This window comes from Equus caballus, chromosome 1 (assembly GCF_041296265.1).
Source record: "Equus caballus isolate H_3958 breed thoroughbred chromosome 1, TB-T2T, whole genome shotgun sequence".
In the NCBI taxonomy this organism is placed as follows: Eukaryota; Metazoa; Chordata; class Mammalia; order Perissodactyla; family Equidae; genus Equus; species Equus caballus.
The window spans coordinates 124,884,670-124,911,439 of NC_091684.1; the positions used below are offsets into that span (position 1 = coordinate 124,884,670).

At 43.6% G+C, this 26,770-nt stretch overlaps 1 long non-coding RNA gene across 2 annotated transcripts in view; it reads right to left on the reverse strand.

Moving 5' to 3' along the window:
• LOC138917062 (uncharacterized) overlaps positions 1–26,253 on the reverse strand; it is a 51,068-nt gene extending 24,815 nt beyond the window's left edge. Inside the window, exons 1-4 of one of the 2 annotated variants that reach the window (XR_011424509.1) lie at positions 26,144–26,253; positions 24,910–25,085; positions 15,345–15,502; positions 7,978–8,128 (exon numbers count right to left, since the gene is read on the reverse strand). This is a non-coding gene — a long non-coding RNA (uncharacterized lncRNA). Of the gene's footprint in view, positions 1–7,977; positions 8,129–15,344; positions 15,503–16,003; positions 16,106–24,909; positions 25,086–26,143 lie in introns of those variants that run through there. The other variant, XR_011424513.1, reaches the window with a different exon arrangement.
• Between the last annotated feature and the right edge of the window lie 517 nt (positions 26,254–26,770).

A 26,770-nucleotide genomic window follows, 5' to 3' on the forward strand; every position in this document is an offset into this window, starting at 1 on the left:
AGAGCTAAAGCGCTGTGCCTCTAGATGCTCACAAACAGTTGAGTGAAGTAGTGGTGACAATGATGCTGATAGCAAGCCCTTACAGCACTTACTCGTCACATTCCCGGCTGGGGTGAGCATGCAGAACCAGGCTTTATTCTCAGCGGTCAGCGCACAGGAAGGCACTGCTGCAAGCTGATCATGGCCACCTCCCTATGTCCCTTCTCTGGGGCACTGAGACCTGGTGACAGGCGGAGACTCAGGGTGGAATTCCAGATGTTCCCAGAGCTTTGGTCGCTAACGTTGGACATGCTCCCTGGGGACAGGGAGGCTGGACAGGATTATCCCTGTCACTTGACGTCCTCACAGAATTAAGGAGCAGCCCTTTATTCTTCCAGAATTCAGGGCAAATACCAAGGACACCTGTTGGCTCTGTGTGGTTTGGGCTGCCCCTCCTATGGTTTCCCAAAGTTCCTGGGTTTCCTCTTCTGGCCACTCTGGTCCCCAGGTCCACCATCACCCCAGGTCCTTCCACCCCTGCGAGACCGCGACCTGGCCAGTGCTCTGCTCTGAGAAGTCCTATGTAAGTGTTTATGGGGCAGTGCAAAGAACCTGTGTGAAAACCCCTATTAAGGGGATCACACTTGGGTCATGAGAGCTGCTCGTGGGCTCCAGAGAGCTCAGCTTCCACCCATGACTCCCACCTCCTTTGCTCTGATGCAGCTCATCTCCTACTGAGATGGAGAGGATCTAGGATGAGCACGTGCAGCTCAGGATCACCTAAACGCATGCCTGCTGGTATTCCATCCTGCTTCCGCTTTATATCTCTGGACAAGAAACCAGGAAGTCTGCACCACTAGGTACACTAACATTTCCCTGGAGTCCTCTTGGTTTTTCTTCCTTCATCTTCCCTTAGCCTGATTTATTCACTTTTTAAAAATTATTTCCCAATGTTCTATGCATTGACAAGAGCAGTTGCAAATGTGATTTTTTGAATAAGGTCTTAAACTAGCAAGTAGACATCTCAAAATTAGGTAATCAATCAAATCACTCCAGGCTTCAGAGGTTTCCACTCCTCCAACTTCTTTACCAATGCGGCTGATAGCAATTTGATCCTCTTGCCTTTTGTTGTTGGTAAAACCCACGCTGGGCCTTATCTCCCTGCAAAGAGTAACCTACCTGAGGTTGAGAACAGAGTCTAGGAGCCTCTACTTGTTTCCCTTTGGCTAGGACGCCTTCACAGTCCTGCTAGCTGCAAGCACTAGGCACCCTGTGTGTTCCTCACGTGGTACTGGAACGTTGCCTGAAGGAGAGAGGGACAGGCACTCCACCCTAAGGAAGAGAGTACCAACCCTAAAGGCGAAAGTCTCTGCCAAAGGCCCAAGCGCCAAAGCCCATGCTTTCCTTATGAACTGCCTTCCACTAACTGGAATCGAGGCAGATCTTCCTCACTTTGGAGACCCAGATTTGATGGGCATCCTGGCCAGTGAACCAGGAGGCCTGGGCCTCACAGGTTTCATCACCATCCACCCTGGCTGGGGGTCCTGGGAAGCCATCCCTCTGCTTCCCTGCTAAGAAAACAAGACTCACCAAAATTCAATCAAAACGATAAGTTGTTTTTCCTCAATCTTATAAAAATCATTATATGTTTTAGAAGTGAATGCAGATCCAGTCACACAGACTGTAGTATTTGTGAACCTGGATTTATCTTAGCAGTTTGAGTGACGGTTATTTTCTCCAGTTCTCACCCATCTCCCTCTGTGAGCATTTAGACGTGCACCTGGAACACGACAGTTTCTGAGACACTGGATGTTAAAGCAACAATGACTCAGAATCAGTGTAGAGTTGACAACAATGAGACTCTATCTTGAATTCTTTATGGATCAACAAAAAGCCAGAATCAAACAGACCTGTTCTAGTGGGGCTACAAAGAGTACTAACACCCTGAGCTGGGTCACTAGGGCATTGTCAAAAAGTGATTTTCAAACAAAGGCGAAATCTAGATTCCCATACATTTATAAATTGAACAGATGTTAAAGAGTTTATTTAACCATTGTCAATGAAGGACCTAGTAAGATGTTACAGTCAATTACAGTGAAGAAGAATCCAAGAACAAATGCTTTTATAGATCGAGAATATTGACAAGAATGTAAAAATGGAGGCAAGTGGCCTTTTGTACCATGGGGAGGAGGTCAGCTGCATCTTCAAAGCACTGCAGAGTTTACATGGTTACAGACAAGAAGAAATTTCATTGTTGTCAGTTGTCTACACCTTGGAGTTGTAAAATATTTCCCTTAGAACTGCACTGGATACCTTGGAAGGGTGAGCCACAGACAGGGTGATTTCCCCCTAAGCACATCTTTTCCTATGGAGTCAATGGGTGTCACACAGTGCCAACATTGGGATAAATCACCAGGGCCCCAGGCCTGCCTCTGCCTGTGGAATCTATGCCTTTCTATTTTTAAAAATTATTTCTCGGATAGTTAAATGCACATTAAGTTTTAGGGAAGAATTGACCTGCAACTCCTATTCTGCACAGTCTCTCTTCTCATTTCCCTCTCTCTGTGACCACACTCACAGCGCCCCGAGGCCATGTGGAGTATTGACAAGAGGGACATCAGGGATATTGACCAATTGCTCAAAACCAGATCTGATCTAAGGCACTGTCATGCCTGCACTTCCACCTGCAGAGATTAATTGACTATGTCTTTACACAGGCTACTTTTAAAATAGAAACATCCCAGGGATGCATCAATTTATTTGATAATAATAATAGTAACAATAATGCAAGTAACTAATATTTAATGACCACTTACTGTATGCTAAGCCCTTTACAGATACTGTATCATTAATTAATTACAACAATTCTAAGAAATGGTTATTATTATTGTTCCCGTTGTGTGGATGATGAACCCAAGACCCTGAGAGATAAGACAGAGCAGGGGTATAGCTGTGACTTCTAGACCAGTAGTGCCTGTAAAGTGCTCTGGGTTTTCCTATTTAGATTGTGTTTCTCCTGGGTAGGAATGGCTTCCAGAAGGTACAACTTGTGCTGAGGAGAAGAAAAGGAAGGAGCTGGAAGTAGAAGAAAAGATCTGGAAAGAAAGGCAAAGAGCCCTCAGGACAAGACGAGCCCTTTACCCTACTCCTCGGAACACAGCTAACCTTTTGTCTTTCTTCTCCTGTTCTCTAATTGTTTATAAGAGGAAAACAACAGAGCAAGATGGCCATGAAACCAACTGAACAGCCCTCAAGCTGCCGTGTCCAAGTACAATCAGAGGGAGCAGCAGTTCCAGCTGCAGATCAAAGCCCGGACATCAAGTTGCTGAAATGCCAGGCACCTTTCAGGTCATTCGACCACCAAATACCAAAGGACTCCTAGAGGCTGCACAGTTTTAAATACGTTTATGTTTCAAAACAAATGTTCTTTTCAAAAGTATGTCTTCAAGGCTGGCCCCGTAGCCTAGTGGTTAAATCCAGTGCACTCTGCTTTGGCCGCCCGGGTTCTTGGTTTTGGGTCCCAGGTGTGGACCTATACCACTTGTCAGCCATGCTATGGAGCCATCCCACATATAAAGTGGAGGAAGACCGGCACAGATGTTAGCTCAGGGCTAACCTTTCTCAAGCAAAAAACAGAAAGATTGGCAACAGATGTTAGTTCAGGGCCAATATTCTTCAGCAAAACAAAAAAAAAGAAAAACTATGTCTTAAAAAGACCTTTGGCTCAGATAGAAATTGCAAAGGGAAGAAAGACTGTCATATAAGCAAAAGAACACTGATCTCTCCAAGCTCTGAGTATCGTTCTGAGAAACCAAGGACGCTGTTAGCAGAGGGTTTTACATGTACCTTTCCAAAGCTTCAATTCTCTAAGGAACCAGCAGCCTCTGTCTGAGTGAAGCTGTCACATGCAGACTGTTCTGTGGTAAACAGAGCACCACAAAGAGAAGGACAAGTAAAAAGTTTGGGCCACAACACAGGCACTTAATAAATATCTGTTGGAATTTATGATAATTGGGCCTACAGGCCAACCTTTACCCTACAGGAATTGAGCAGATTATCAACACTTTCACAGAAATTAATGGACAAAAGGCTTATTTTTTTTTAGTTCAAAATTCAGATTTTGTAAGTTCAGAGCTAAGAACTCAAATAGATTAGTATAATTTCAAACTAAAATCAGATCTCTGCTCACAGCATTTTCACGGTGTATTCCTGGAGAATGATGTTAAATTCTAGGCATTCAATGCATTATCCTTCAAAATGATGTACTGTTAGAAGAGAGAATAGTGGGGTTTCATCACTTTCTTCTCCAATTTGAGCCAAAGATATATTTTTAATGGACACACAATTACTTTAAATGAGCTTTAGTACTAAAAGTGATTTATAGGTAGCGTCACCAAACTGCTACCTGCCACCTGCTTCCCCCACACTTCATACATAGCCCCACAGACAGAAGTGGGGACACAGTAGCCAGAAGATTGCAGTGAATTTGGTAATATTCTAATATGAGGTCTTGTCTAACACAGTTCATTTAGAAAGCATCTTTTTCCAGATTGTCATTCTTGTGACATCCCAGCACTGTTCCAGGGACCCACTTGTTTGCACTCTCCCCGAGTCCTCCCCACAGCCCACCTTTATGGGAAATCCGTTACCAGTGTGAGGGAGCTGAGGCATAGCGAAGGCTGACTATGCACTAAGGAGCAGATCCTTCAGACCCCAAAACCCAGATTTTAAGCCCATTTATGCCTTTGCCATGCAAAGGACCTCTTTCCAGAGCCCATTAGCCCACTAGGGTAGGCAGGGCAGCGCCTAACATCTGAGATGCTTGCAGATCTCATGGTCAGAGCGTTCCCCCTATTGCAACAGCTCCTTCTCTTAAATGGAATAATCCTTTAGGATAAAATCTCTCCTTACCTCAGTCTGGACTCTTTGCTATCTGACTGCACTATTATTTTCCACTTACAAGTAAATAAGCTGAGGCACAGGGAGGATTCAGAGCATGCCGAGGTCCAGACGTATGTGCCAGAGTTGGCAGCCAGCATCGGCCCTGTGCTGAACAGCTATGCTCTCACATGGTGGATGTTTCATTCACACTTTCAGTCCATTCAAGCAAAAAATTTCATAGTCTGTCCTGCTTCAACCTCAAAGGAATTTCAAGCTTGAAACTTGAGAAATTATGAGACAATTCAAATTATGAGAATTACAATGGCATTTGGTTATCTGGAAAAAAAAAAAAAGGAAAACAGCCTCTCCCCCATCCAAAAGAAAATACAACCACAAGTTAAATATATCACTTAAGAGAATTTATATTCTTAGAACTGTCAAATTTAACTATAGAGGAGCCATTTGAAAATGGAATCAGACCTGCCTTTCCGGTGAAACTGCCTTGCTGTCTTGAACATTGGACTGGGTCAAAATGGCAATTGTTTTACCAGCAATTGTTTGAGAAGTCAGCAGGAGAACATACATCCTGGTCACAACGGCTGAGGATTGTGAGCTTTCTGAAGATGAAATCAATAACCAATCAATGCTTAGCCAAGTCTAGTTTCTGCCTCCAACTCCAATTAAAATTTTTTGTAATAGAACCTCCCTTCTTTGCCCTTAAAAGCCCCTGATTTTTACTCCCTAGCAGGACACTATTTTGAGTTTCTATATGAATCTGTGCTCCCCAGCTTGTTATTCTTTGATCTCAAAATAAACACCTCTCTGCCTCTCATTTTGGCTCTTTATTTTTAGGTTGACAGAATTCTTTGGGGAGATCAGTTGTCAGTAAGTTATTAACATAATACAGTTGATCCTCACTATCTGAGGATTCCGTATTTGAGAATTCTCCTGGTTGCTAACATTTATTTGTAACCCCAAGATCAGTTCTCACAGAACTTTCACAGTCATTCACAGCAAGATGAAAAGTTTGAATCTGATGCTCACATTCCCAGCTGAGGTAGAATAAGAAGATGGTTTGCCTTCTTGTCTCAGCTCTCATGTCATAAGCAAGTGTCCTTTCTGCAGTCCACTTAGTGTCACATTTTTTTAATTTTTGTGCTTTTTCTTGGTGATTTCACTGTTTAAAATGGCCCCCAAGTGTAGTGCTGATGTGCCGTCTAGTGTTCCTAGTGCAAGAAAGCTGTGATGTGTCTTATGGAGAAAATGCATGAGCTAGATAAGCTTCTTTCAGACATGAGTTATAGTGCTGTTGGCGGTGAGTTCAACATGAATGAATCCACAATATGTATTAGATAAGGTGTCTTTAAACAGAAACACACATGAAACAAGGTTAAGCATTGAATGTTTGAAGAAAATGTTTTGATCAGAGGCTCACAGGGACCTACCCCTGTATTTCTCCTAGAAGCAATGGCTCAGAATTTGCTAATGCAGTGTTCTAGGTGACTTCACAGAACATAAATAATCACTTTGAAAAATAGTAAGAATTAGAATTGACTGCATGCTGTGTGGTCTTTCTTTTATAAACTGACCTCTCTGCTTTGTGAATTTCAAGGTAACCACAAGTTTACTGACCAATTACTAAGCCAGCTCATTTGTGTGGGTGAGAGGGAGTCTTGAGAAAGAAGTGGCAGACGCTTGGAAATTAGGCATTAGAAACATACAAACCATCCCCAAATAATTCAACATTGTTCATTCTGATGCCTTAGCATCTGTTCTGAGAAACAGTAGCAGGTGGACCCAGAGGAGACTAGAGAAGAAATTCTCCCTGCTGAAGATTTCTGAGAATATGACATTCTTTTGTATGCCCAGTTTTTACTCGAAGTTTAGTGCTTAATATTCATGAAGCTTAAGTTACTTGCAGGAAAATCAGGTTCCAAAAAAAGGCAATCGCCCACCTGCATTTCCCACCGTTTGGCTGTAATGCTCCGGGATGCCACAGCACAGGCACGAGCACTGTAGGAAGCTCACCAACACCACCCCTGGCTCAAGATGCGCTTGCAAAACTCTAGCTCAGAACCCTGCCTGCCTGTCTTTTTTTAGTGCCTAGTCTGTTCATTTCTCCCCTAGTTCTCACACTCTCTCTCCAAGAAATGTGGTTTTGCTCCTGGTGGCAGCATCAAAACCAACACTGCCACCCACCCCCCTCTCTACCCGTCCCTTCTGGGAGACACACCCTGGCAGGCGGCAGCCTCTTACACACTGCAGAAGATTTTGTTGCATGAGACTGTGAAGTGAGTTGTCAGCAGTGACTCTATTTTGTACCCTGGACTCCATCTTGTTAAAAACATGAAACTGTGCTGACCTTGCTGACTTATCAAAAAGGAGTTATTTGCTGAGAAAGGACTCTCTGAAGGACTGCGCAAAAATGTATTTTTTCTGGTAACTACAAGATGTCCTTGAGTAAGCCAATGAGCTGTAACATAAATTTACCCTCCAATCGTACATCTTAACAAACAACTTAGATGATTGTTCTGGGCTCTCCTTGTTGCTAATAAGAACTTCTGACTTTCACTTCTCAGGGGAACACTTTTCTGGCTGCTGCCAGAACCTGTGTTCCCAAATTGCGATTCTAAGACCCCAAAGAAACGCTCTCTTTTTGTTTTGCAGGTGCCTCTTTTTTCTAAGCAGACAAGACGTGATACATAATGGCAAATTGCAGGAACAGTTATGTGTTGGATCCATTTTCCTGTCTGTATACTCTTTATTAAATCCCATCTGTGAAGCTCCATCCCATTATAAACAGACAAAACTAGGTCCCTACACGTCAACTCCACCTAGACTTGGACAGTATATTTCTACCAAATATGTTTTTAATATTTGCCTTTATGTCAGATCCTGTCATGCTTAGCATTTGCTTCAAAGAAACTAGAGCCGCTCAGGGTTTAAAAGCTGCACATTCATTTGTGCTCTTGGTTGTAAAGAAAGGGGAAAAGCAATATTCTGTAGTCTGGAAAGAACAACAGGAATGATAGATATTTATGTTTGCAGAGATAGCAAAGGGAAAGATATCAAGATTTATAGAATGCAATTAGAATGTTGAATAGATGCAAATCTTACCCATTTCGTGGGCTCCTGTCAGTGTTTGCAGTGCAGTCAAACTCAAGTGGAGTAATTCACACTAGAGATTTATTTCTCAGACTGCATCAACGACATACTCATCTTTCACAGGATGTTCTGATCATCTCCCATTAGTGGCATTCAGTCTCAGCTGAATAAGAGAATCAGAAGTAAAGTTTATGTGTTATTTTTTCCCCTAGGCAGACAAGTAGACTCAATAAGTATCTGGGAAATGTGATAGGAATTTCAAAGGAAAGACAAGTGAAGACCACATCTGAAACTCCTGTTTGAAATTACCTAGGTGTCACACTGGACAGATATAATATTACCTGCCAGCTCTCTATAAAAAATTCTTCATTTGGGGAAAATAGTTAGAATCAGGCCACAGTGCTCTTAATTTCTTGAGCTTTCCTGTAGGGACCCCGATAATGGCACACAGCAGGGCATCCACTCTCCGCAGCTTCTGGGGGCTCCTGTATGCATTTCCAAAGTGTTTTCAGATGATAGTCTTAGATGGTTGCAAACTGTGAGAAGAAAAGGAGTTACTTAGAAGCAGAGCCAGGATGTCTTCCAAGATGGATTTCCAGGACATACGGCTGCTGCTGAGTTCTGCCCTAATGTGGAGGGCAGCATGGCCTGCCGTCTGAGCCGTGGTCCCCCTGAACAAGCACCAGGGCCACCAGGCTTGTGTCTGACTCTCCCATCCACGATTGTGCCAAAGACTTTGAGCTCAGAATCAGTAAAACTGGGATGATAACCATGCCTTCCCCACACGGCTGATAAAGTTCAACAAAATACCTCCATGTATTCTGTGAGCTGGGAGTGATGGGAAAAGGGTTGGAGAGGTTGAGTAGTGAGCACAGGGTGGCCACAAGGTCTGGGACAGTGGCATCTATGCTGGGTTTAGTCACAGAGCCCTTTGTTCAAATGAAAGCAAATGCCCAGCCCAACAGTTTAAACAAATCACATTGTTCTGGTAGGAGAAGCTTGGGGGGCCGCTGTCCAACTGTCTAGTCATCGCCTCAACTCCACAGTGCTGTAGGGTTCCTTGGGGCACAGTGTGACCATCACGGTCTCCACAATGTTCCCATCAGGCAAGGAGAGTGGTCTTGAGCATCACTTACATCCCTGCATTCTGCTCTTTGGCCATTACTGACCATTTGACTCTATTTGTCCTTCCTTTCCCAGCCTGTCCAGGAATCACAGAGATAAATTCCGACTTCTGCCTCTTCTGGAGATTCCAGCAGATCTTTTCCCTCCCATCTGTTTTGATAACATCAACTGGGGAAGGACACCATTAGGGCAGCATCCTCCAAAGTAGGGTGTGTGAATCACAGGGGAAGTAAGACGATCCGCTCAGCAGGATGCAGGAATAGAACATGGGGACTTCTATGCTCGTGTTTGATCTTACCAGCACAGTAGCTTGGGTTTACAATCCATTGGTAATATATACATATGTATTAAAGGTTCATGTTCAAAAACAGTTTACTGTTAGATGTGCCTAACCAGCAAAATTTAGAATCCTCTGAGTTGAATCACACTTTATCTGGTTTTATCTGGTAGTTTCCTTTAGAGTTTGTACCTCATCCCTGGAGACTTGATGAAATATAATAAACATGTCCTCTACTTCTGAGAACGCATCCAGGCAATCCTTGGCACGTCCCTCTTCCTAACTGCCGGTCCCTTCCATGCTCACCCACCTCTGTGGACCCCACGACCTGCTGCCCAGCCCATGCCCTCACCTTCTGCTCCCTGGACTTTTGAGTCTTCCACAGTATTTCCATCACCCCACAGACATCTGTTGAGAGCCAACTGTGTGCCAGCCACTCCTGTAGGCATCTGGGACTCATGGAAGGAACAGATAGCTCCACTCTCAAGGTGGCACTCCAGTGGATACAGTCTCCTAACAGTGTCCCCAGTCCCTCGTGTCCCGGAGCCTCAGAGTGGATTGCCCACATTGCTTCCAGAGGGACCTCCTCAAAGTAAAATAATAATCACGTCTACACCTCCATCCCTTCCTTAAAATAAGAGGCACTGGCCTGGTGGCGTAGTAAAGCTTGCATGCTCCACTTCTGCAGCCCAAGGGTTGGCGGATTCAGATCCCAGGTGGGGACCTACATACCGCTCATCATCAAGCCATGCTGTGGTGGCATCCACATACGAAGTACAGGAGCATTGGCACAGATGTTAGCTCAGGGCCAATCTTTCTCAGGCAAAAAGAGAGGAAGATTGGCAACAGATGTTAGCTCAGGGCCAATGTTCCTCATACACCAAAAACAAACACACACAGAAAAAACAAATCACCTCCCATCTCTCTTGAAATACAGACTAAAGCCCTGAGGTGCCTACGAGGAAGGCTGGGCAGGCTGGTCCTCCCCACACTCAACCTTGCCTTCTGCATGCCAGCCACTCTTTGTGGATGCTCCTAGATGCCGCTTTGGTTCCCTGTCCTGTCCCACCATGGGGCCTGCCACATGCAGCTCTCTCCCCTGATGCGTGCACACGCATCTGCTTGTGCAGTACACTTTCTGGCCTCCTGACCCTTTCACCTCTTTCCCGTGTTGGTGAATTGCCCCCTTATGCATCGTTGGCAGCTCTGAAGTAGAGGTGAAGTTCCTCAACCCAGCAGTGGGGCAGGCAAGTGGGCTCTAGTGGGTGGCTGAGGCTGGTCCCAGCAGTGCCCTAGTTCTGTGTGGGCAGCTGCAGACTCTGCCAGCTGCAGCTCTCTGTGGCCACTTTGGCCACTGTCCCCAGCCTGTGGCCTCTCAGCCTGGTTTTCCTAAAATCCTTTAACACAGATCTTTTCTTCTTAAACTGTCTAGAGGGGTCTTTATTGTCTGAACAAAGAGGTCTTACAGATGCACCATTCTTTCACAACATTCATCACACTTATCATCTCTCAGCCTCGTGTATACCATCATCTATTTAAACATCTATCTGCTCCTCCAGGCTGTGAGTTCCCCTAGGTGGAGTCATTGATTTTGCTCACCACTGGGAGCCCTTGTCCAGAGCCTGGTGTGTATCACGTCAATATAAGTACTTGAGGAATAGATGAATTGACCCACATGTGAAAGGCTTTAAATGTTTACATTTGGCATAAGCAATTACTTTGTGGTGAGAGAGATTCAAAGTTTCCCCATTAGAACGATAGAAGTTGTTTTTTTTTGTTGTCATCCTCTAGGGGGTATTAAATTAAATGTCCTGGCTCACACTTTGTCCATAGGAGAGTCAAAGCAGATGAGGCAGAGAGTAGGTGCCCTCTGACTTCCACGCATTCATCTGGATACTAAAGATATGGGCTTGTCCTCAAGGAGTTCATGGTCGAGATTCCAAAAGTAACTTAATAATGTTCTTCCTATGCTATTTTATTTATTTTTCTCCCAGCTAGAAAACACCCATTTTTTTTAATATTGAGGCCATTTCTCTTTCAGAATCTCTTCCTAGTTCCTCCTAGAAAACATGTGCAAATCATATATCTGATAAGAGATTAATATCCAGAATATATAAAGAACTCCTACAACTCAACAAGAAAAAACCAACCCATCTGTTTAAAAAATGAACAAAGAGGGGCCCAGCCTGGTGGTGCAGCAGTTAAGTTTGCACATTTCCGCTTCAGCAGCCTGGGGTTCACTGGCTCAGATCTCAGGTGCATACCTATGCAGGGCTTATCAAACTATGCTGTGGCAGGCATTCCACATATAAAAAAATAGAGGAAGATGGGCATGGATGTTAGCTCAGGGCCAGTCTCCCTCAGCAAAAAGAGGAGGATTGGCTGCAATGTTAGCACAGGGCTAAACTTCTTTAAAAAAAAAAAAAGAGCAAAGAGCTTGAATAGACATTTCTCCAAAGAAGATCTACAAATTAACAATAAATACATGAAAATATGCTCACCATCACTAATGATAAGGGAAGCGCAAATCAAAACCACAGTGAAATAGAACCTCACACCCATTAAGATGACTACTAAAAAAATACTAATAAGTGTTGACAAGGATCTGGAGAAACTGGAACTCTTGTTCAGTGTTGCTGGGAATGTAAAATGGTGCAGCCAGCATGGAAAACAGAATGGCAGTTCCCCCCAAAATTAAATGTAGAATACCATATGATCCAGAAGTTCCACTTCTGAGTGTATGTTCAAAATAATTGAAAGCAGGGACTTGAAGAGATATTTGTCCACCCATGTGCATAGCAGCATTACAGCAGCCAAAAGATGGAAGTAATCCAAGCGTCCATTGACTAATGAATGGATAAACTAAGTCTATTATACTCACTCAATGAAATATTATTCAGCCTTAAAAAGGAAAGAAATTCTGACACACGCTGTAACATGAATGAAACTTGAGGCACTATGCTAAGTGAAATAAGCCAGTCACAAAAGGACAAATGGTGTATGATTCCACTTCTGTTAGGTCCCTAGAGTAGAAAAATTCATGGAGACAGAGAGTAGAATGGTGGTTGTCAGGGGCTGGAAGGAGGGGGCATTGGGAGTTAGTGTTTAATGGGTATAGTTTCATTTGGAAGAAGATGAAAAACTTCTGTGGATGGATGGTGACGATGATTGCACAACAATGTGAATATGCTTAATACTACTGAAATGTGCAATCGAAAATGGTTAAGATGCTAAATTCTATGTTATGTTTTTTATCACAATTAAGAATAAAATATAAAAAAGGGAGGCATAATATGATTCATGTTCCTGTAATTTATCAAAAAGTATTAATTACAGGGTCTGTCCCTGTGGACAAGTGGTTAAGTTTGTGTGCTTCGCTTCAGTGGCCCCGGGTTTGTGGGTTTGTATCCTGGGCACAGACCTACACAAGGCGTATCAAGCCATGCTGTGGTGACATCTCACACAGGAGAACTAGAATGACTTACAACTAAGATATTCAACTGTGGAGGCTGGCCTGGTGGTGCAGTGGTTAAGTGCACACATTCCGCTTCAGCAGCCCGGGGTTCACCGGTTCAGATCCTGGGTGCAGACATGGCACCACTTGGCATGCCATGCTGTGGTAGGCATCCCACATATAAACTAGAGGAAGATGAGCACAGATGTGAGCTCAAGGCCAGTCTTCCTCAGCAAAAAGAGGAGTGGCAGCAGATCTTAGCTCAGGGCTAATCTTCCTCAAAAAAACAAGATATACAACTATGTACTGGGGCTTAGGAGAGGAAACAAAAGTATTAATTACAACTGCCTACCCTCCTGTTGAGCTGTTCAGAGATAAATATTTTTTCAAAGGTGTATATTTACATATTACTGTTTTACATTTCTTAAAAATATTCCCAATCTGAAGGAATCGAGTCAGTGATGGGAGGGAAAAGGACCAGCCTCCATGGAGTGCCACTGTCTGAGCCAGCCTCTGTGCTGATATCTGGACTTTTTCTAAGTCTTATATTTTGATCATCTGCCCCCAAGTGGCCCCACTGAAATTCTGACAGCTCTGCCCTTGCAGAGTACTCTCAACACTTGAAGACCTTGTATATCAGTCATCTTAGAACATATTATGGCAAGTGTTCTTCTTTATTCTTCAAAGAGAATTTTGAGATCTAATTGACATACAAATTAGATTAGTTTCAGGTGCACAACATGAAGATTTGAAATATGTATATATTGTGACATCACCACCATAATGAGCCTAGTTAACATTCATCGCCTCACATATTTACAAATTTTTCTTCTTGTGATGAAAACTTTTACAATCTACTTTCTTAGCAACTTTCAAATACATAATACAGTATTATTAACTAGAGTCACCATGCTGTACATTGCATCCCCAGAACTTATTTACTTTATAACTTGAAGTTTCTACCCTTTGATCACCTTCACCCATCGTGCCCACCCACCAAATCCTGCCTCTGGCATCCACCAATCTGTTCTCTGTATCTTTGAGTTCTTTTTTTTTCCCCTTTTTTAGATTCCACATATAAATGTGATCATACAGTATTTGTCTTTCTCTGTCTGACTTATTTGACTTAGCATAATGCCCCCAGGTACATTCATATTGTTGCAAATAGCAGGATGCTCTACTTTTTTACAGCTGAATAATCTTCCATTGTGTATGTGTCTGTCTGTGTGTATACACACATTTTCTTTATCCATTCATCTGTTGATAGACACTTAGATTGTTTCCATGTCTTGGCTGTTGTGAATAATGGTGCAATTAACATGAGAGTACAGATATCTTTGAGTCAGTGTTTTCATTTCCTTTTGATAAATATCCAGAAGTGAAATTGCTGGGTTGTATGGTAGTTCTATTTTTAATTTTTGAGGTACCTCCATACTGTTTTCCATAGTTGCTACACCAATGTACATTCCTACCAACAATGCTCAAGGATTCCCTTTTCTCCACATCCTCGCCAACACTTGGTATATCTTATCTTTTTGGTGGTAACTATTCTAACAGGTGAGGTGATATCTCATTGTGATTTTGATTTGCATTTTCCTGATCATTAGTGATGTTGAGCACCTTTTCATGTACCTGTTGGTCATCTGTAGGTCTTCTTTGGAAAAATATCTATTCAGATCCTCTGCCCATTTTTAATCAAATTCTTTGTTATTTTGCTATTGAATTGTATGAGTTCTTTATATATTTTGGATATTAACCCCTTATCAGATATTTCATTTGCAAATATTTTCTACCATTCAGTAGGTGGCCTTTTCCATCCTTTAGTGCTAAATTACTTTTCCAGTCAGTCCCGGGCTTGTTCTTCTTGACTTTGGATTTATTTGCTCTATCCTATCCACGGATTTTGAATAGTAGTTGGTCATTTTCACCTATGTTATACACCATCAAACAGTTGAGCATGATTTTTCATTGTACCCCTGTTCCTCTTTCTCTAGCCAAGCTGAATTCTCTTGTTGAAGAGATTCCTTAAAACCTAGCTGACCTTAGAAGTTAAACATCAAAGTGAAAGCTGTAAGAATTCTCACAGCCATGGGGAAGTCTAGACTCATCCCGGGCTGGAGGTCTGCTGGTTCCATGTCCATCTCTGGTGTTGCACAGAGCCACTGCTCTTCTGCTAGCCCTGGACAATACCCTGGCACAGCTGCAAGACAGCAACTTGGAGAATAGGGCTCTGATAGGAAGGATGTGGAGGAGACAGGCAGGGAGCAGTGCTCAGCCCTGGGGCCAGCCAATAGGGATGTTGCCTCTTGATGAGGAGGACATTTTTAGGCAGGCTGGCCTGATTCACCACAGGGAGGGACAGGATGATGTTTCTCATGCAATGGTGTCAGGAAGTTCATGACAAAGGATCTCTGGAAGCACATCCTGGAAAATGTCCAGCAGCAGCTTCAGGGTGGGAGAGAGGTGGGCCCCCCATTCCCCTCCCACTGCAGTAGAAGTCGTCCACCTTTGCTCCCAACACACCTGTGGATGAGTCTCAGCTCTGCTGTGGTCCTTGGTAAGCATATAGACTCTGTATCTCTTTGCTTTCCTCCATTAAACACCACATGCACACCTAGCTTGCAGGCTTCCCCTGCCTCCTCCTGCTGGATTAGCCACCATAGACTGCCTTCTTTTCTGTTCTATGAAAATAAATAAAGGAAATCTCATTTAAAATGGAGTCAGGTAGCCCAGAAGGAGCAGCTCTTACACGTGTACCACTCTTTGCAGCCTGCATAACCAACAGGAAGAAGGAAGATAAGAATTATTTTGACAAGGGAGGACATTACTCACATGAGAATTTCATCTCCTACTTTTAGGAAAAAGAAGGAAGATCCCTTCTTGTCCCAGCAACAATGCACTCACCACTGCTTACAGCCAATGAGGAACCTCCACAACCTTGAACTCTTGTTCTTCTCCAGCGAAATTTTGTTCAAAAAAACCCTCTCCAATTTCTTCCTAAAACCTAATAAAATCTGACCTTCCCTCTGTCTCTCTGGATTTGCCTATGTTTCACCATAGCTTGCCTGTCCTGAATTGCAATTCCTCTGACATTCCTGAATAAACTCATTTTGCTGGTAAAATAACTGGCTGTTTTAAGGTTGGAAGTTCTGTGTCACTCGAATGTAGAACACTGTCCTTACCTTTGAGTTGAGTTGATTTTATTTTCCCTTCACCATCATGCAAACCCAAAAAATCCGAAGTCTTGATGTGTGTAGCAGTCTTTTACACTTTACGGATGATCTGGGGAAATGGTGAAAATTAACAGTAATCTACCTAAAATCACATACTGGGAATACTTGTTCTCAATGCCCTTTCAACTATTCTTCTTCCTATCCTTTCTCTTCCTCCCTGTCTTCCACTGTCTCCAATTGTTTATTTATTTTAGAGTAACGACTTTTTCAATCCACCTCCCCCTTTTTTTGCCTCCTCTGTTACTACCATGCCTGTGCATCATCCTGCATCCCTGGAATTACTATGGTGTTTCCTAAGCAAAAAAACATTCCCTCACTAGGATGAATAAGGAAAATCCTTCACAACCATTTGGAATACCACAACTCATAAACAATAGCCTTAGAAATGAACATAGAGCAATACCTTAAAACAAATACCTGAAGAGTGACCCTGGCCACACCTTGACTCACGGGATCACCTGATGAATGAAGCAGTTTTGACCTCTGGGTTAAAAGGCAGAGTTGGGTACTAGCCCAGCATATCACACAGACACAATCACACCCACGTGGATGGGTGGGGGTGTCATGGTATTGGAGTAGATGCTACAAATGTTCTCCAGTAGAGTCATAATAGTTTTGGAAACCAATAAGCATCATGTGAAAATATTGTTTGGCTCATTTGAGTCTGAGAGCTCTGGCCACATTCAGACAATGCCTTTAGATGGATAAAGGACATTTACAGAGTGCTCATCAGGACATAGCTGAACACTGCACAAAAGGCATCTGCCATGGGCTTGGTTATCAGTGCTCCAAGGGCCCTGGAGACAGGCTTGAATTATTTGGTTCTTTTGCGAAGTAGCCATCATAAAACCCATGCTCCCAGCGTGAAGCACAGGGATGCACCGTTTCTTGGCAGCACAAATGGAGACGATCTATATTTAGTACCTGGTTTTTCTTTACTGCCAACAAGTTTGTGGAGGAGCACTGAACCAAGTTTAGTAGCTAAAAGAGCTTACCTCTCTAGAAGCCAAAGGGGGTAACTGAGCAGCTTACTTTTATAAGGGAAGATATCACAAAATATCCCTTAATTAGCCTGGCCACTAGTTCCAGCTTGAAGACCGGAAGACTTTGCTAGAATGAGAATGTTACCCAGGCAAGGGTAACTTTGAGTTCTGCATCTAGTTGAAGCAGGAGAAATTGTCACTTAAGTAAAATTTCCCACTAGGCTAAAAGATGCAGTAAATGAGTATTGGTAATCCCACATAACAGTCTGAGAGCCTGATTGTATGCCCTCAGGGAAGGGTCTGGATAAAATGAGAGAATAAGAGAAGGCAGTTCGAGGGAGTGGTAAATCAATCCCGATTGGGGAAAGACAAAGCCAGGGACAGCACAGGATTAGATACACATTTATTCACTAAACACGGACCAGGACCTACTGTGAGCCTGGAACCTGAAAGAAAGTGCCTAGTGCAGGTAGGATCCAGATTGCATGGGGAACGGAGCTGTGGGCCAGGCAGTCCCAGTTTTTGTGATCTGTACCAGCAAACTGCTGCCCCGGGGCCAAATCCAGCCCACTGTTTGTTGGCATACCCTTCAAGCTAAGAATGGTTTTCAATTTTAAAATGGTTGAATAAATATCAAAAGAAGAAGAATACTTCATGATACATGAAAATTACATGACATTCAAATTTCAGTGTCAAATAGAGTTTTATTGGACACCAGCCACACCCATTCATTTATATCTACAGATGCTTCTGCAAAGCAAAATTGGGTAGTCACCATGGAGACACTAATGGCCTGAAGAGCCTAAAATATTTATTATCTGGCCCATTAGACAAAGTGTGATGATCCCTGCCCTAAGCTATCTTCTGTAAACTAAGTTTTTACTGTAGTCCACAGCTTGTGAATATTCCAAACTTTACAAGAGCAGTGCTGCCTGCAGGCCAACAACCCATTTAAGCAGCTTTACTGTGACTTTCCAGCAGTGTCTCGCGTTTGGGTGTTTGCATGCACTTTTCCTTAGTAGTGAATTTAAATGACAGGGAGAAAAGAAAAGGGAAAGAGCTGATACTAAAACAAAGTATTCATAAAGAAAATGGAATCATGGCAAAGATTGAAAGCTTTTAGCCAAAGCCACCTACACGGTCCACTAGCGGCCTGATGGAGCCGAGGCCAGCCCAAGTCATAGATGGTCAGAGCTGAAGGGCAGTGGGAGGTCTGAGAGGGGCCAGCAGAAACGAGGAGAATGCCAGGGAGCCCCGGGACTGGGAAAACAGGATATACAGGCTGAGTCTGTGGGAGAAATGTCATTTGCTTTAAATGGAAAACTGAGACTGCTCTTTTTAAAAATAGTTAAGCTTTCAATTACCATAATTCTCTGTTGTTTCATTCACTATTTTGGTTAATCCCAGCCTCTCAAAGCCGTTTCCAACCTCACATTTTATTTGTCTTCACCATCTCTCGCCTTGTAGCTGCGTATATGTTTAACTGGCGTCGAACCAGCTATTTTGAGAGAATATTCTGTATTCCAATCCAAGATAAAGAAAAAGAAAGTAAAATAATAGACATTCACTTAAAATATTACAAGGATTTGATAGGAGAACAAAATGAAATGCGTCAAAACCAATCTGTTCAAATGGAATTCTTTCTGCCAACAACTGCCTTGAGAGTGTGTTTTTTTCCTCTGATCTTTCTGAATGTTGAAAGAGACCTAGTAAGTCATTGCTGCCATTTGGAAATGTCAGAATGTCTCTCACTTGGTTTCCCTCATCCCTGCAACTAGAAACATCACACTGCACCACACACCACACACACCTCCCATATATGTGCCACATACACATACCCTGCACAAACATACACACACCCGCCACAAGCCACCATCTATGGGACACCACACATACACACTGAGTGGGTTCTGTAAAATAAAAATGATCCTCTGAGGGCGTTTCCCCTGTAGACACAGAAAGAGGCACAAGAATGACCAATATGGCACACAAAAACATTTGCAAAGTCGGCAAGAAATTGGGCTTTTGGCTTGTCAGTAAGGTTGGTGAAAGCATGTATCTCAATCCTTTTCTGAAGACCCTCATCTATTTTCTCACAGTATTAAATGCTTTTCTTGCAAGCTTTTGAGAATTACGCTGTGCACAAAAGTGTTACAGAAAGTGGAATAAAGGCAGTCTGAAGACTGGTGAGAGGAGGGCCAAGACACATCTTGGGATGCTCTGCCATGACCAATCTCTAGAGAAGAGAGGGCACTGTTGAAGGCTGCCCTACCCCTTTGACCTGCCCTGGATCATCCAACTGCAGACTCACCGTGGTCTAAACAAGATGAGGTTTACCTGGCAGATATGGTGTCTTCTGGAAACTCCCGCTGACTAGCCACACTGCGTATCCCACCAAGCCTGGCTAGGAGTGCTTCCTCCACGCAACCACGCCCTTCCCATTCTGCAGTAGTGGGCTCCTTGTCCTGTAAAGGTTGATAGATGCACCCCCTCCACTGCTCTAAGGGGCTTCCCACTTCCCTTCAAGTCCATCTGATTGAAGGGTGAGCCTGCCCTGACCTTGAAATGCTGTGACCTCAGCCGACCCCACGCCACCTTCCTGGACCCAACTTGGGCCAGCAACCAGGGCCTGGCACCCAGCTGTGTTCCCTGAAATGTGCTTGGTATTCAGTAGGGGCTTAATAAGATTTGTTGAGAGAAAGAAATGAGAGCATCATAGTAAGTGAAAATACCTAGATAAAAGGCATGGGCTCTGGGGAGATTGACATTCCAGCCCCTAGAGCTAGCTGGGGATCCCTGCAAGGAATGCATCTAATAGGTCCTTGAGGACCTGGGGATGTTTTGGTTGCCAAGATGATGCCCCAGACCACCAGGTAGTTTGGGCAGCTGACATCTCCTGGAGGCAAAGCAGCTGCACCATTTGCAAGAAACTTCTTGAAAATCTCCTTACAAAAGAAACATGGAGAACTGCTTTGAATTTTTTGCACCTTTGATATTGTAATGTCTGCATGATTTTTCCTTGTGCTTTAAAGATCTGCAGTGTGCATGTTGAGAGCCCAGTTGCATTTGCTAGTCTGTTAAAAAGCCTTAGATTGGCCACTTCTGTGACATCCCCAACCCCTATTAAAATTTAGGCCTCCTTTCCATAAGCTGTTGTGTTTGTAATTTGGGAGGTCAGACACATGGCACAGCCCCTGTGTTTGGATGGCTCTGGAAAGCCATGTGTGGTGGGCAGGCCCCTGCTGTCCTCAGATGGCCCTGGAGAAAACCAGTATTTGACATCACCCTTGAAATACAGCCTTCAGTCTCAGAGGGAAATGGAGACAGGGCGGACATGTGTACTCCATCCCAAGGGTGGCTTCTTTCTGTTCTGTCCTACAAAGACCAGAAAGGGAACTGGGCAAGCATCTGGGGAAGCCCTCCTGCAGAGATGGGGAGACACAGAATCATGAACTATCTTTTGCTCCATTGACTTTCTTCTCCACACTGTTTAAGGACGCCTTCCGTTTCATTCTTCTTTTTCACCATTCATTCAGTATCGATCAGGAGCCTGCTTACAGTCAGGCACAGCTCTAGGTGCGCAGGCACAAAGAGGAGCCACTGGTTCCCTGTGTGTTCCCACTTGGCAGATGGGAACTGCAAGAGTGTGAGTCATTACTAGGGACATAACTGCAGTTAGTCACTGAGACCAGTGCAAAGGGCTCCTCTGGGGGAGGGTGCATCTCCCAGAGAGCAGGAGACTTGAGCTATGTCTTGAGTGGAGAAGGGGACCTCACAAGCCAACCCCAGAAGGAAGAATACTTTAGGCAGGAGATGTTCACGGCACAGGTCAAGGTGCAGCCAAAGCTTCAGCATGCAGGCCAGGTTCTGAGAGGCAATCACATCCAGGCAATTGCACTGCATGTCCCCAGAGTTGAAAGTGCTCTGCGGGCAAAGCTGGCTGGAAAATTCAGACAGGACTTCCTGCACCATCAGCATTCTCCAGTTGAGTTCTTAAAGGGGGAATATCTCCCACCTGCACACCATTGACCAAGCCTCCCTGTTCATTCTAGAATAGTTATTGAAATGTGGCCTTACTAAGGTCCTACAAAACTAGCTTCAGTGGGACACCAAAGAAGGAAACCAGACTGCAGTGGATCAGAGTGACCAGGTATAAGCAATGGTTTTAAAAATCTAATTGCTGGTGAAAGAACAGAGAGCTTGCTGGAGATGGGTGGGGTGACTGACTGTGGATGCATAGGAAGAGAAGGATCTAGGAGAAACGAGACATGAAAGAAGACTGGAGATAGAAGACAGCAGAAGGACGGCCCCCAGCAGGGCTGGAGACCAGTGGGATGGGACCACAGGAGGATGTCCACATTGTGAACAGACTTTGGAATCGAGGGTCCTGGGATTTGACTCTGACCTCTGCCTGAAACTATGGATGCAAAGGCTGAGCTCACCATGGTTTGACAACCACTGGTGACAACATGGCCACACAGATATGACTTGAGGATAAAACTAGTCAGCAGCATCAGGTGCCTGAAGCAATGTCCAGGCCCAGGTAGGCAGAGCTGGAGGCTAGGAGGGGTGACAGGTCAGCTTGTAGTTTGAGGTTGCCAAAGCCCTCTGCCCTCCTGCCTCCAGAGAATGGTGGAAAAGCAGGGCCACGGCCTAGTCTCATTGTGGAGCTGCAGTGCCAGGGACATAGAAGGGCAGGCTCTGAACACTAGGAGGTTGACAAGGGGCACCAGCCAAAGAATGAGGCTGCTTAAGACAGCTGCTTGTGAGGAAGGGAGGCTTTGTCATTGGAGATGATCAGACAAGGGACTTAAACAACCATCTATCTGGAATAGCAGATATTTCTGTCTGCGTTTCTACCAAAATAAAAACATGGGTTCATTGCAAAAATATGTAAGATCTATACAATCACACATTCCAACAATTAGAGAAACACTTACTATTTGGGAGTATAGCCTTCCAGAATTTGTTTTCAAAATATTAAAGTACACTCTATATTATTTGTAACCTATTTTTTTTTTTTACAAACTATGCTATGATGTCTTTTCTTTTCAATAAGCACTTATTTTAAGAGTTGCTTACAAGTTCATTGCATTACATGCAATAACATTTCTGTTGAACACAGAAGTTATTTCTAGATTTTTCCCTACTATCAACATATGGTGGTGAACCTCCTTGTTAAAAATTCCCTGAGCTCCATCTGATTGTTTGCTGGGAAAAGTTTTCAGAAGTGGTTTTCTGGATCAAAGGAGATGCATATTTCAACACCCTTAATATGTTTCCCAAGTTGTCTGGAAAGTATGCAATTATCTGCTCTCCTAACAACGGAAAATGTTATAATTCTCCATGATTTCTGCCAATTTCATAAGATTAAAAAAAAGGCATCCCAGAATAGTTCTGTGAGACATACAGGGCATTATCCTTTTCAGAAAGAAGAAAAACAAGAAGCCCAGAGAGACTGAGTGACTTAATTAGCATCACACAGCTCTAGAGACAAAACGCATCCAAGCCTTGTTCTTTTCACTTGAACTTGTAACAGTCGCAAGGTTGGCTTTCTCACATCTGGTTTTGGCTCTTTTAACATTGACAAGTACCCCAAACCTTCCCTTGACTCTAAAGGGGAATTCGTTTGTCTCCTCTAGTCTCCTTTTCCTCCTCTGCTGCCTCTTTGGCCCTTCCCCTCTTCCCCTCATGCTCCCCTCACTTAGAGTATTCCAGCACATTTCAGTTAGGAGAAATAATAAATGGAGTTGACATTTGAGTGCTTACTGTGTGTCAGGTGCTGTGCCATGCTGATAAGATAAAAGCTTCCCTCTTTTCTATTTAGAGTAGATTTAAATGCATTTTTTCACCTAATTATTAGACATTTATGCTTTTACTAAGGCTTTTTCAGTTCTTGCACCTTGCCCATTTGACTTTTACCACAGCTCCTAGTGAAGGTGCTGTCACCGCCCCTGGGCTGAGAAGTACATGGCTCCCTGGGCTCCACCCAGCAGCTTTGATGGGCCCAGGATGAGGGAGGAAGGCCCACAGTGGCCTCGTCTACCTCTGCTTGTGGCCACAGGCATTTACACTACATTGTGGGAAACAGACTCTTCCTGATCAAGGCCTGTCCAAATCAGTGGTCCCCACTAAGAATTGGGGATACAAAATAAACAAAAGACAGGCCTTTCATCCGTGTCCTAGAAACAAGACTTCACTCGATCTCACCCTTGAGTAACAACACAGGCATTATCTCATTAAAAACCCAGGTGAAGCACCACAATAAATTGCCTCATGGACCAGGGAGGGGGAGGTGAGCGAGGCTGGCCTCCAGTGCTGTCAGTGTCAGTGGAGGTTCCTCCAAGGAGAGCAGAGAGACTGGTCAGCACGGAGGAGTGACTTCTCTTCTATGGGATCCTGACCAGGATGCAGGGAGGAGGGCACAGACAACAGCCCAGATCACACAGGTGGGAAGAGATAGTTCTTATTTCACTAGATCATTAGACCAGAAAGAGGATCGAGGTGCAGAAGGCAAATTCAGAGTGGGAGTGTTAGACTAAAATGCCCTTTTGCTGCTTGCTGGGTACCTGGAGGTGTTTCCCACCTCTCTGAGCCTCAGTTTCTTCATTTGCAGAATGAAGCCAACAGTGCCTACTTTACAATATTCGGAAGGAGTTTGAAGGGGATTGAGGGGTGGGGAATGTACTCAATCTATGGTTGTTTTATTCTAACCAGTCAGCCACACCAGGCAAGGATATGAAAGCTCTAAGATAGGCCTAAAGCAAACCCCCACTCCAACGCCAACAACGCCCATCTCCAACCTCCAACAGGCCCAGGAAGGGCTGGAGCAGTTCTCTGTCCTCTTTGTGCTCCCCTCTGTGGTGGCTCTTTCTTCTACTTCGAGGCAGTCTCAGACAGCTTCTGGTGGACATTGCTGCATTTTATGGGGTAGGTTAAGTATTCGCCTTACCTCCGGGAATCCCATAGGCCCGGTCATTCATAATGTTTAACTAGCAGCCTCCTGAGAGCATGTCTAAGCTCCATCCTGTCTGATATGAAATCTCACACATTCCTATAGAGAACCATTAAGGCCAAAAGATGGTCTAACTCTACCTCCTCCTCCATCATTGGCATTTTCCTACCAAAGGCTCAGTGAGAAACCTGAGCTCCTTGCGGTTGGTTCAGGGAGGACAGAGAGGCTGGATGCCAGCAACAAGAATGCTGCTTTCTGCTTCATTATGCTGGAACAGGGAGGATTTCTATGCAGGGCACAGGGCCATCAGTGCTGCCTGTTCCCATGGCAATCCAGCTTTCCTGGGCCAGCCTTCACGGTTTAACAGCGGTCTCCATTTTTAATGAATTGAGAAACCGCTCAGACAGCATTAGCCATTCTGAAAGAGCAGGTTATCTTTTAACTACAGAGTGACAGCTAATCTGACTGCCCCTCTGGCCACCTGAGGAAGTTCATGAGTCACCTGTGATGATTTTCATGGGAATAAATTTATTAAAACGCTCTTTTTCTTTCCTTGAATCATTTATTTCACTTGGCTAAAATTAAAAAATAAAAATGTGTCTGAAGTTACTGAAGTTTGTCGTAGCTCTTTTTCTTCCTAAAAACTCCTGTACAGGTTTAGTGGAAGCACGAGTGGCAATCCAGAAACTTTGATCAACAGATATCGGCTCTGATAATTAATTCAGAATAATTTTTAAGTTAAAACACACATATAGGCTGTTTTTTAATTGAAAGAATTTGCTTCAATTATTCCAAACAACCTTGAAGTTCACTCTACCTATACAAATACCTATATAAATATTCACAGTACCGGAGTAAAAGAATGAATCGATATATAAATGAATGAGTGCTTTCAATTGCACTATAGGGAGTCTTACCTTCTAGTAACTCCTGGTATATTGCTCAGATCATTGGGCATAAATAACAAAGCACAGCTGTAGAAGATGCATTTCTTCAAAGTTTCAGTTAGGGAAGATGAAAAAGTTCTGGAGATGAGTGGTGGTGATGGTTGCACAACAGTGTCAATGTACTTCATGACACAGACGACTTACACCTAAAAATGGTTAAGATAGTGCATCCATCAGGTTTTTCCAGAGAGACAGAACCAACATTATGTATATATAGATAGAAAAAGATTTTAAGGAATTGGTGGTTATAGAAGCTGACAAATCTCAGGATCTGCAGGGTGAATCAGCAAGCTGGAGTCCCAGGAGAGCCTGTGCTTTAGTTCCAGTCCTAGTTTGAAGGCCTGAGAACCAGGAGAGCCAATGAAGTAGGTTCAAGTCTGAAGCTGGCAGACTCAAGACCCAAGAAGAGCCAATATTTCAATTCGAGTCCAAAGACAGGAGAAGACCAATGTCCCAGTTCAAGACAGGCAGGAGGAATTCCCACTTACTTAGAATTTTCGTTCTATTCAGGCCTTCACCTGACTGGATGAGACCTACCCACATTGGGAAGGGCAATCAGCTTTACTCAGTCTATCAATTCAAATGTTAATCACATCCAGATACACCTTCACAGACACACCCAGAATGATGTTTGAGCAAGTATCTGGGAACCTTGTGGCCCAGTCAAGTTGACACAAAAAGTTAACCACCACAGATGGTAAATTTTACATTATATATATTTTTTACCACAACAACAAAAAAAGAGAAAGAAAGCACATTTCTTCTCAGAGTTCAACACACTGAAACATGGAAATGTTTCATTTACTCCTAAATTTGGAAACCAAGATTGAAAAGTCTGCTCTAAAGTTGGCAAACATTCTCCTGTCCCTAATTACTCTCAGTTGGACCCGATGCAGGTTGTTGCTTTTCCACATGTAACATTTTCATTTGTGCAACATTAAACTTGGAAAGAGCAGCCAGAACTCCCACCCTGTAGTGTCTCCCCCATTTGCATTTCTCAGGTCGTGTTTGCTTTTTCCGGTCAAATCCAAGTTAACTACCATCCTGCATTTTATTGTGACCCCCACCAACCCAGGCAACAAGAGACAGCGGTCACACGTCAATCATGCTGTGGGCACCCATGAGCCATGGGAGCTATCATCCTAGTCACTCAAAGGTGCTCGGCCCCCCTCTTCTTTCTGGTCTCCACGGATACTCACACTACCTGGCTGGGTGGCTGCACACAGCTTCATGGGGAGGCGGAACACACATCTAGTAAGTGCAAGGTCAACACAGACAACTCCATGCAGTCTCACAGGTGCTACCTGCCACGTTCTTGACTAGAATAGCCTGGGCCACTTTGTCTGTTTTCACACTTTACAGAAATGGAATTGCGCAGTAGGTGCTCTCTGTGCCTGGGGCTTTACTTGTGTTGGTGGGTTTAATTCAAGGTTGTTTATTCTCATGGCTTTGTACTATTCCATCATGTGAATGTTTCAGAACGTACTTACCCATTGTACTGTTGATGGATATCTGGGCTATTATGTACAATGCTTCTTTGACATTCTACATATATTTAGAGAACAGTGCCATTGTAATATTGGTCAGTAATATTTAAACCCTTTCTTGTTTTTTTAGAATAAGTTCCGCGCGGATTTTATTTAGATTAGTTTCTAGGACTTGTGCTCTAGACATCTGTGACCTGATTTTGTCTTTCTTGGTTTGATGCGTTACTAAAAGAAATAGTTTACATTGAAATATTGTTTTATAAAGTGTATTTCTAGCAGTTCAGTATTATATCTAAAGATAAATTTTTGAAACATGGAAGTCAATTTCTAATTGATTAAATCCT